Source organism: Fukomys damarensis, unplaced genomic scaffold (genome assembly GCF_012274545.1).
Source record: "Fukomys damarensis isolate Sample0158 unplaced genomic scaffold, DMR_v1.0_HiC HiC_scaffold_15, whole genome shotgun sequence".
Lineage (NCBI taxonomy): Eukaryota > Metazoa > Chordata > Mammalia > Rodentia > Bathyergidae > Fukomys > Fukomys damarensis.
This window is the reverse complement of record NW_022900927.1, coordinates 8,031,988-8,042,958: the sequence shown is the minus strand read 5'-3', so window position 1 is coordinate 8,042,958 and position 10,971 is coordinate 8,031,988. Positions and strand designations below refer to the sequence as shown.

At 36.0% G+C, this 10,971-nt stretch overlaps 1 pseudogene; it reads left to right on the top strand.

Annotated features, from left to right (window-relative positions):
* The window catches only part of LOC104872211, a 98,048-nt pseudogene that overhangs the window by 14,555 nt on the left and 72,522 nt on the right, over nucleotides 1–10,971 (top strand).

Sequence of the window (10,971 nt, the reverse complement as noted above, 5' to 3'; positions counted from 1 at the left end):
ATATAAAGAAATCAACCTGGGCCGGTGGTTTTGGCTCAGTGGTTCTGCCACCTGCCTTGCAAGAACCAATAAACTTAATTAAAAAATTAACATTTTCAAGAAAGGTACTTTTTCACTGACAGCTTCATAGTTTCAGTCTTTCAGTAGTTCCAATTATCATAAACACACAGAGCTGAATCAAATTATAACTCCATGGGTAAATTTACATTCTGTCTTTAGTTCTACATTTGCCAGAACATGGAACACTTCTAGAGACAATACATCTATAACCTCTGGAGGGAGCACTTGGTAGCATGCATAAGGCCCTCAACTACAAAACAACAACAAAAGAGGCATAATTTAACAAGTTCTAAAAGTTATAGATCAGTTCCTAACCCCTAGTATGAGTACAGTTTTGCATTTACTACAGCTGGCTCTCCAAATATTATACTCTATAGAAAAAATATATCTATAATGCACTAATGTATTTTTATTTTTTTTCCTCATTAAGTTTATTGGTACCTTTTAAGTACACAGTACAGTTACATCCATCATCAGGATCTTGTACTTTACATGACAGATCCTGGCTCTCATTTTTTCCCCATACCCCTGACCTCCCTTCATCCCCTCCCCCTCCCATATTTATAAAGACTGTTTCCATTTTTTCCTTTTCTCATATTATTTTTCCCTTATTTCCTTTCCCATACCCTTTCCCCTTCCCCTACACCTTTACCCCTTTTCTTCCTATTTCACATTGTCAGTTATACACTCTGGATTTACACACGTCTTATTTATTTTACTTAAGAGTATGGCCTCAATATGCATCCATTTTTCTATGAATAACTCTAGTTTCTCGTGCTTTATTTATGGCTGAGTAATACTCCATTTTACAGAAAAACCACATCTTTATCCAGTCTCCAACTGATGGGCACTAATGTGTTTTTAAAAGGACACGTTCAACAGTTCCTTTAAAAATATTACAGCGAATTGAAGTTGTCCTATCTGAAAGGTTTTTCATAAATTTTCAGGGAATGACAGCTTACAAATTTTTAAAGTTATTAATATTCATTCTCCAGTAGAACAGTAGCTTTTCAGGCCATACTGCAATGAAGTTAGAAATGAAGACCTCCCCTCAAAAATACAGAAAATATGCAAGTATATGGAAACTAAATGATACACTCTCAAACAGACAATGGAAAAAAAGAAATCAAGGAAGAAGTAAGGCAGTTTCTAGAACTAAATGATAATGCCAATACAACATAGCAAGACTTAAGGAACATAATGAAAGCAGTCCTAAGAGAGAATGCTGTGAATGCCAACATCACAAAAACAGAGCCCAAATAGCCTATTGATGCACCTTGAAGTTCCAGAAAAACAACAAAAATCCAAACCCAAAGCTAGTACAAGAAATGAAAATATAAAGAACACAGCAGAAATCAGTAACATTGAGACCAAAAAAAAAAAAAAAAAGAAGAAAGAAAGAAAGGGTTGTTTCAAATAATAAACAAAATGGGGCCGGGAATTTAGCTCAGTGGTGCTGCACCCAAGTTTGATCCCCAGTAACATAAATAAATGAATAAATAAATAAATAAACAAACGAATAATAAATAAAATACTTAACCAACCTAACCAAAAAAATGAGAAAAGAAGACCCAAATCAATGGAATTAAAAGTGAAATAGGTGATATTGACAACTACTTCAAAACCTGTAAGCCAGTAAATTGGGGAATTCAGAAAGGAATTTAGCTCAATGGCACCACATCTGCCTCGCAAGCTCAAAGTTGTGAGTTCGATCCTCGGTACCCAAAGAAAAGAAAGAAGGAAGGAAAGAAAGAAAGAAATGGACCAATTCCTAGACACATTACCAAAAGTAAACCAAGTGGATTTATAAACCTAGTATAATCCAGTAACAGGTAATGAAATTGAAATATTAATTTTTAAAAAACTACCAAAAGAAAAGTCCAGATTCAGATGGATTCAATGATGAATTATATAAAATCTTCAGGGAAATTGTAACACCAACATTCCTCTCAAGCTGTTTAATGAAAATGAAAGGGAAGAAGGGAGTATTCCCCAAGTCATTCCTGGAAAATACCGACAGCCTGATTCCAATATCAGACAAGTATCCAAGCAAAAAGGAGAAGTACAGACCAATCTCTTAGATGAACAGACATAAAAACTGTCAACAGGATATTGGCAAACAGTGCAAGATTATTAAAAAGACCCAAGTAGGATTCATCCCAGGGATGCAGAGATGGTTCAACAAACACACATAAAAAAATGTAATGCACTAAATAAACAGAAATCAAGGACAAAAATCACATGATCCTCTCTATAAACACAGAGACAGCATCTGACAAAATCCAATATCCATTCATGTAAAAGCCCTAAAGAACATATAGGTACAGAGGATCTTAACTCAATGTAATGAAAAGCCATTTATGACAAACCAAGGACCAACATTCTATTTAATGGGAAAAATCTGAAAGCTTTCCCTCTAAAATCAGGAACAAGACAAGGATGTCCATTATCCCCATACCTATTTAACACTGTACATGAAACGTTAGCAAGAGCAATTAAGCAAGAAAAAGAAGTATCAAGACTATATACTGGAAAGGAAGAAGTCAAATTATATGATTTGCAGGTGACATGATTCTCTACATAGCAGATCCAAAACATCCACCAAAAGACTCCTAGAATAACTACATCTAGTAATGATGCAGGGTACAAAATCAACACACAAAATCAGCATTCCACTACACCAATAATGAACCCACTGAAAAAGAAATTAGGAAAAAAATACTACTCACAGTAGCATCAAAAAAACTACTTAGGAATTAACCTAAGGAAGTGAAAGATCTCTACATCAAAATCTACAGCACTCTGAAAACGAAAATCAAAAGAGGACATCAGAAAATGGAAAGAGGGCCAGGGATTTAGCTCACAGACACTGTCCTGCCTTGTAAGTGCAAGGTCCTGAGTTTGATCCCCAATAGAAAAGAAAATAGAAATATTGATAGCCAGAACCAATATGGTCAAAATGGCCCATACTTCCAAAGTTGACATACAGAATTAATGAAATCCCACACCTTATTCTAACAGCATTCTTTACAGATTGGAGAAAACAATCCTAAAATTCACATGAAACCCTAAGAGACCCAGAATAGAAAAAGCTATACTAGGTTAACAAGAGCAAAACAAAAGGCATCACAATCCCAAACCTGAAGTTATATTATAAATCTACTGTGATGAAAACAGCGTGGCACTAGCACAAAAACAGACACGATGCTCAAAAGAACAGAATAATTATGCAAACACAATCCCAAGCATATTAAACTTTAACAAAGAGGCCAAAATCATAAACTGGAGGAAAGATCTCTTTAATAAATGGTATTGGGAAAACTGGCTATCCACATGCAGAAGACTGATTCTAGACCCATATCTCTCACCATGTACCAAACTAAAATCAAAATGTATAAAAGGACTAAATGTTAGAACAGAAATAAAACCTGCTAGAAGACAAAATAGGTAAAACTCTTGAAGGCCTAAGCACAGATGTTCTGACCTGAACACCAGCTGCACAAGATAGTTCAGATAGAGGATTAATATCAAGAATATATAAAGAACTCAAAGAAATTAAACACCCCCAAAATAGGAGATCCAATCAAAAATGGGCAAGTGAAATGAATAGTCACTTCTCAGAAGAATACAAATAACCAATGCATGAAGAAGCACTCAACACTGCTGGCCATTTGAGAGCTGCAAATTAAAACAACACTGAGATTCCATTTATTCCCAAAAGAATAGTCATTAAAAATTAAATATTAATCGATGGTGGTGAAGCTGTGGGGAAAAAGGAACCTTTCTACATTGTTGGTGGGAATGTAAACTAGTACAACCAATACAGAAACTGAGAAATTCCACTGACCCTGGCTATTCTCCCTCTAGGTTAATTTCCCCAAAGGGTTAGACATGATATTTCAGTGGTATTTATATACACATGTTTATAACAGCACAATTCATAACAGCTAAATCTTGGAAGTAGCCTGTATGTCCATGAACAAATGAATGAAGAAAATGTAGTGTTTACATACAATGGAGTATTACTATAAAGAAAAATAAACAAATCATTTATAGGAAAATGGATATACTTGAGACAATAATGTTACATGAAATAAATCAGACAAGCTTAAATGTGGCATGGTTTATATAAGCTATCCGAAGTATAAAGAAAAAGCAAAATAGTGGAGAATAAGTAGAGAGATCTTTCTCAAAGGGGAAAGGGATCAAGAGATGGATGGAGGTGGGAAGAGAGAAAAAAGGAATTAAGATTTGTTATGTACATGTACCAACTCCCCACAAAGAACATGAACGTGTACAAAAAATAAAATGGAAGGGGGTTAAGCGATGGAATGAAGGGGCAGGGAGGGAAGGAAAGAAAATGAAAAAAGAATTAAGATATATTACATATACATACCAAGTCCACAAAAGAAATATACACATTATGTACTATAATCATGTTCTAATAAAGAAAATGATATGAAAATTTTTTTTTAATTTTAAAAAGTTTAAAGAAAAGGCTTAAACAGATGGAAAAAAAGTGTAGTTTTATAGAAGTATTTTTTTTTTAGCAGGCTGTCTAGGAAGGCAAAATAGTGCTATATTTTCATTAAATGAAAATTGTAAAATTTTAAATGAAAATTTGTAAACAGATTCACCAATGCCAGACAATTTTTAAAGCAACTACTGCCTTGGTTGCTCTTTAATGTTTTTACTTCTATTTTTGTTTACTTTTAAGCTGCTGCAACACTACTGTGGCTAGGGTATTGAGCCTGGCTTTAGAGTGAGAAGACAAATAAAGATACTGTACCTCCTCATGATAGGGAGAGTAGAGTTGGAGAAAGGAAGTATGAAAAATGAGCAAGATAGCATTTCCTAAGTGCCAACTGTGAGAGACAGGCAGAGTTCCTAAGAAGCGTTAACTACTGACAGTAAAGGAAACAAAAGTAAACTGCAGAGAAAATGCATGAGGATTTTAAGAAATTTTTCCTAGTTTAGTCAGGAAAAACCTAGTCAGGAAAGCAACAGGAGAAAAGAACAGAGAATTATGAGCCAAAATGTAAATGCATGAGGATTTTAAGAAATTTTTCCTAGTTTAGTCAGGAAAAACCTAGTCAGGAAAGCAACAGGAGAAAAGAGCAGAGAATTATGAGCCAAAATGTAAAAGGACTTAAAAGCACTTTAAATCCAAGCCAGAACAACTGTTAACATACACTAAGGGAAGTCTACTTCTTTCTCAGGTTATTGCAGCAGCAGAAATGAGAAGGGGAAAAAAAAAAATTATGTGGAGGGGCTGGGGTATCCGAGTTAAAGAAAAAAAATGGTAAACCAGGCCTGGCTGCCTAGATCTGTAATCCCAGAATTTGGGAGGCTTAAAGAGAGGATGGCAAGTTACAGCCCAGCCTTGGGCAACTTAAGTGATTTAGGGAGACCCGGTCTCAAAATAAAATAAAAAGCTTAGCTGGAGATGTAGCTCAATGTGCAGGCCCTGGGTTCAATCGCCAGTACTAAAGGGAAAAAAAAATTTTTTTTTTTAAATAGAGAGGGCTGGGGATTTAGCTCAGTGGTTCTGCCACCTGCCTCGCAAGTGCAAGGACCCAATACCTAGGTGAGGGGGGAGATGGAGGGGGGAGATGGAGGGGAGAGAGGAAGGGAAGGAGGGAGGGGGAGGGGAGAGGGAGAGGGAGCAGCAATGGCAGTAAGAGTGGAAAATTGGCTACATAGAGAATATTATAAAATAAGCATAATAAAAAAGGTGTAAGTTTCTCCCTGTTAAGAAAAGGAAGTTGTAAATTTAAGGCAAAAACTAGAACAAATTTAGGGACTGAAACATAAAGAATAAATACACTGCCCAAATTTTGGTTTCTAAATACTTTTCTGCACTAAAAGGATCCATTTCTTGGAGGGATGGTTGATTCCAGGGCTATGGCAGGCAAAGTACAGCACAAAGTAATCTTGGAACATGTTCTTGTGAAAAAAAGTAAGAAAATACTCAATGCATGCAAACAGAAAGCAGATAATTAGCTTGTAGGGGCTTTCAATGACCAAGGCCAGGATAGTTTGAGGATATATAACAGGCTGGTAAGAAAGGAGCTATTTTTAGAGTCTCAACATAATTCCCCACAAAATTAATTATTAAGGTGTGGGGGGGGTGTTTCAGTGAAGCAGCTGGAAAGGACTTACATTAATCAACTGAACAAAGTTCTATCTTCAGTACTGGGACTAAAAAATTATACTGACAGTATGCAATGAGAAAAACACATTACTACTGTCAAGGTACACAATCTAAACCTAATTCTAAGAAAATTTAAGGCAAACCCAAATTAAGAGATAGTTAAAACAAAACTTGTAAATTTTAACAAGTACCAAGGTCAGGAAAGTCAAGGTAAAACACTGTCCTAGCATAAAGTCTAAAACGACATTATAATTAAATGTAATATAGAATTCTGAATTTAATTATTTTGTTACAAAAGAAATCATTATGGAAAATGTCAAAACTTGATGAGGTCTAAGATTAGACTGTAGTAATACAGCAAAGTTAATTTCCTGCTTTTGGTAGTAATATTAGTTATTTAGCATAAAGCCCTGCCCCTGCATTTGTTTGACGTTACAACTGCAACTTAATCTCAAATGATTCAGAAAAAAAAAAATTATTTGAAACTTTGAAATTTTTAAAGTTACCTACAAAATTCATTTAAGGCATCTAAGACTAGCATGTAATCAAAGCAGTTCTCTTTACAAATGAAACATGTATCTTTACCTCACATATTAAGACTATTATTACTTGTGAGTCTCGATGGCCTCTGATCCTTAAGCATCTAATAAGGTAACCATTATTCAGTTACCCAATTGTTCTGGCCACTTTTCAAGTGCTCCTAGTCACATGCTGCTGTCAGCCATTGTACTGGGCAGGGCAGATACAGAGCATTCCATCACTGCAAAAATGTCTGTTGGACAGCAATGCCCTACAAATCGGGAGACCAATTGATAAAATGAATAAAGGCCAAAGAGTTACACAGATCTAAGTATAGAGATATAGTTAGTGCTCTGATAACAAGCCATTTAACCTCTCTAGAGCCTCGGTCTCATTTCTGCAAAACAGAACAATATAGCTAATACTGGAAGGCCACTAAAAAGATCAAAGAAAACTAATGTAAAGTGTCTAAAACAGAATGGGTAATTCATAGTAAATATCTGATAAATATTAGCTCTCTTCTGTAAAATGGATACTTTCTTAAACTTTAATCTTAGTACTTTCAAAACTACAGTAGTTATGCAATTACAGGAGCACCAAAAAGGTCAATGAGCTCCATACTGTTATATCCAAAGAAAAATTTGTCAGTTCTTGCCTTATTCAACTCTTTCTACTGATTACATGGCTCTTGAACCACTCTCTTCTTTTGGTTTTGGTAACAACACATTTACCTTCTGATTCTCTGACCTTCACAATAGAGACCTCACATTCTTCCCATACACTTTTTATGCTTGAGGCTACTGTGGTTCGATTCTAGGGTACCTTCTAGCAAAGATACTGTCTCTCCTAGGCAATTTCACCCTTTCCCACAGTTTCAATTACCTCCAATTATCTATTTCCAGCCCATACTCCTCCTCTGGATTTTAAAGCTATATACCTAATTGACTATATAAAATTTCCACCTGAAAGCTCCAAAAGCACTTCAAACTCAGTATGCGAAAACCAAAAGAACTTGGTCCTCACTTGGTACGGAAATCAATCCAGTTTCATAAACTTGGAGTCATTTTTGAAATTTCTCTCCTGTACCTACAACTTATGAGTTGAGGCCTTATTAATCACAAATCTCATCTACTTAGCCCATCTCTACAATTCTTAACCTAATTCAAGCTATTACCCTCTCTTCCAGACTGTCAAAAGGTTTCCACCTAATCTTCAAGATCCACCCTTGCTTTCTGCCTCCCCTCCTGTCAATGTGTCACAGTATCCTAGTTCTACCTAAACTATTAAAAATAAGTCTAATGTGGCTTTTAAATGACATTTTTAATAAGATATTTATACCACTCTACTTTTAGCTAATTTTAATATTTTAACAAATTACAGTTTTAAGGCCACAAATTGCCTTTAAAAATATATACCCCTTTCCTGAATATAGTTCACACAGTGATGCAACAGACTAAGACGTCATGTAAAGTTTCAAACCACAATTACTAGCTTTACTGTTTATAGCTAAAAGCATATTAATCCATTACATATTTAATAAGTACCCCCTACAGGTCAGGCATTGTTCAGATGTTTAGGGACTAAAGAGGCAAAATGACAAACCCTGTTTGCACAGAAGTTGCACTAGTATGAAGTAGAATAAACACGTTAGTAAAATAAGTTAAACTAATAGTATTATGTTGGAACATGATAAAATGCTACGGAGAAAAATGGCATAAAACGGCTAAGAAAAAAATTTTTTTTTTTTTTTTTTTTGGTGCCAGGGATTGAACTCCATCCCTTGCACTTGCAAGGCAGGCCACCGAACCGCTGAGCTAAATCCCCAGCCCCAAGAAATTTTTTTTAAAAACAAGAAAAAGAAATGTGGAGAGAGCTGTTACCTTATAGAGAAGATCTCAGTAACAGCAGAAATGTGCCTGGAGAAAAAGGAGATGGAATCAGAGAAGAGACTCAACACAGAACCTTGAAAGCCAAAATAAGGTATGATTCGGGAAGTGGCATGATTTTCAAAGGACCACTCTGGCAACTGAGTGTTAAAGACTATAATCAGCTAAGGTCACAGTGCTTTTGTAGGAAATTATTTTGCAAAAGAGTCTTCACATTTTATACTGAATTATGTGCCACAACTTTAAAAAAATGAAAAGATAAAGTCTTGGGAATATACAGTGATACTGGGATATTTTAACTCTATGCTCTACTCAGTGCTACTAACCAGTTATCATTGTTCAAAAGCAAGACTATTCTGAAGATACAAGGCCATTTATTCTTAATAAAGATAATACGAATGTGTGTTTTAAATTTCCTTTTACTAAGCAAGGTAAGACAAGATCCCATTTACATCACTAAAAGAGAAGAGCAGAAGCTGGAAGAACTTGCTAATGGGAAGTTACAATGAAAATTATTCTATGACTGGACTCATTACTTTTATGTTTATCACTGTTTCTCATTAATACACCTAAAAAGTACAGCATTGAGTTGATGGGTAATATGACGTACTTTCTTATTACTAAAGAGGCAACTGATGAGAAATCAGTGGCATCGTGTAAACACCCTGACTCAGCCTACCTTTAAAGATTAACAGCACAGGTTTTCAAGAAAATTTCCTAAGCATTAGTTAGTATTCAAAAGATGGTAGGGGAAGGTGAATAACCAATGATGTTTGGGTCTTAAATTGAGTCTCATCACACATGAAGATACTACAGGTTAAAAAAAAAAAAAAATCTCCTTAAAATTTCCTCCATGACACCTTTTCAAGGAGCATAACATTACTCTTACCCTTCGACATACTAAAGAATGTCTTTACATTCATGAGTACAGTCACAGTAAGCAAACATTCTAATTTTAACCCACTGAAATCTTAAAATGTACTCAAAATTCTCAGAACAAGTCACTGTCACTGAGTGTGAAACTAGCACCAAAAATTTTTACAGCTTAAATGAAGGTACAATAAGAATGGCTAGTCTTTTAAAAGACTATGAACAAACTCCGATGGGGGGGGTAGCGGGGGCAGCACCCCTGAGCTAAATCCCCAGCCCCAAACTCAGATTATTTTTAATGCAGTATTAAAAAAAAAAAGACAGTTTCAAAATTTCACATCCCCCAGTTAAATCAACAAAAACAAAAGACCTGAAAATTTTTTCGTACCGATTTTATCCAATAGCAAAAGAGTAAAATGATTAAGCCAAAGTCTGAAAAAGCAAAAAAAAAAGAAATCAAGGATCTGGGAAGAGACTTGATTACATATTGAGGCTTAAATATTAAAACTACCAGTAAGATACAAAAACCCACAGTATTTAAGAATGTATTTCAGGACTGAGGAAGTAAGTGGCTCAGTGGTAGTACATGTATTTGCCTAGCATGCTCAAGGACCTGGGTTTAATCCCATCAAGAGAAAAAAAGAAAAGTACTGCTTTCAATATTCTGCTGCTGAGGCATATAGTCATATGCACTAGTTAACTTCTGCTCTAATACGAGAAAATAATACATTTATTTAACAGGGTTTTCCCAAAATTCAGAGAAATTTCCCAAACTCGGATAGATCATCCACTAGCCAAAGAGTTACATTAATATTATTTTCATTCGTTTTGCTGAAATATCTTAATTCACTGGTAGTTTAGGGATGCTAGCCAAAATATAATCCAAAATGAGTAACGCTCAGCTGGCAGACACTGGAATACGGTACAGAAATATACTGGGGTGTATTTTTCAAATTCAAGATTTGAATCTGTGTTCTAATCAATTTCTCTAAATCAAGTGTCTTTTAAAACAAGTTTTCAAAATACGTGTGGGTGGCAAGACCGCCAGATATGTGTAAGAAATCTCTTAAATGACTCAAAAAGAAGTGACTGATAAGGCTTAGTTTGGACCTCCCGACGCTTTGGTTGTCAGCCCGGGCAGCAGGTTTTAAAAGATGAAGTGGGGAGGAGATGGAGTATTTAAGAAGTTCAGGGCACGGATAAAAGGCTGATGTTCAGAAGCTCTGGATGTTCTCCATTCGCACACTCGAGAGATCAAAGCTTAGTAAAGTTTGGTTTCACAAGAAGGTTTGGACGCTCGCGACAAAAGCAAGTCTCCTTAGCAGGACGGACCCAGGGCCGGGAGCTCCGGAGCCCAGCACGACACGCCCGGCCGCAGACGGGGTGTCTGGCCGTCCGCAACCTCGGAAGGCCTCTCGGGCAGGGATGGGAATCGCCGGCCCGGGCAGCGGGAGCCGCGTAGGCCACGAGGAGGAAACCGGA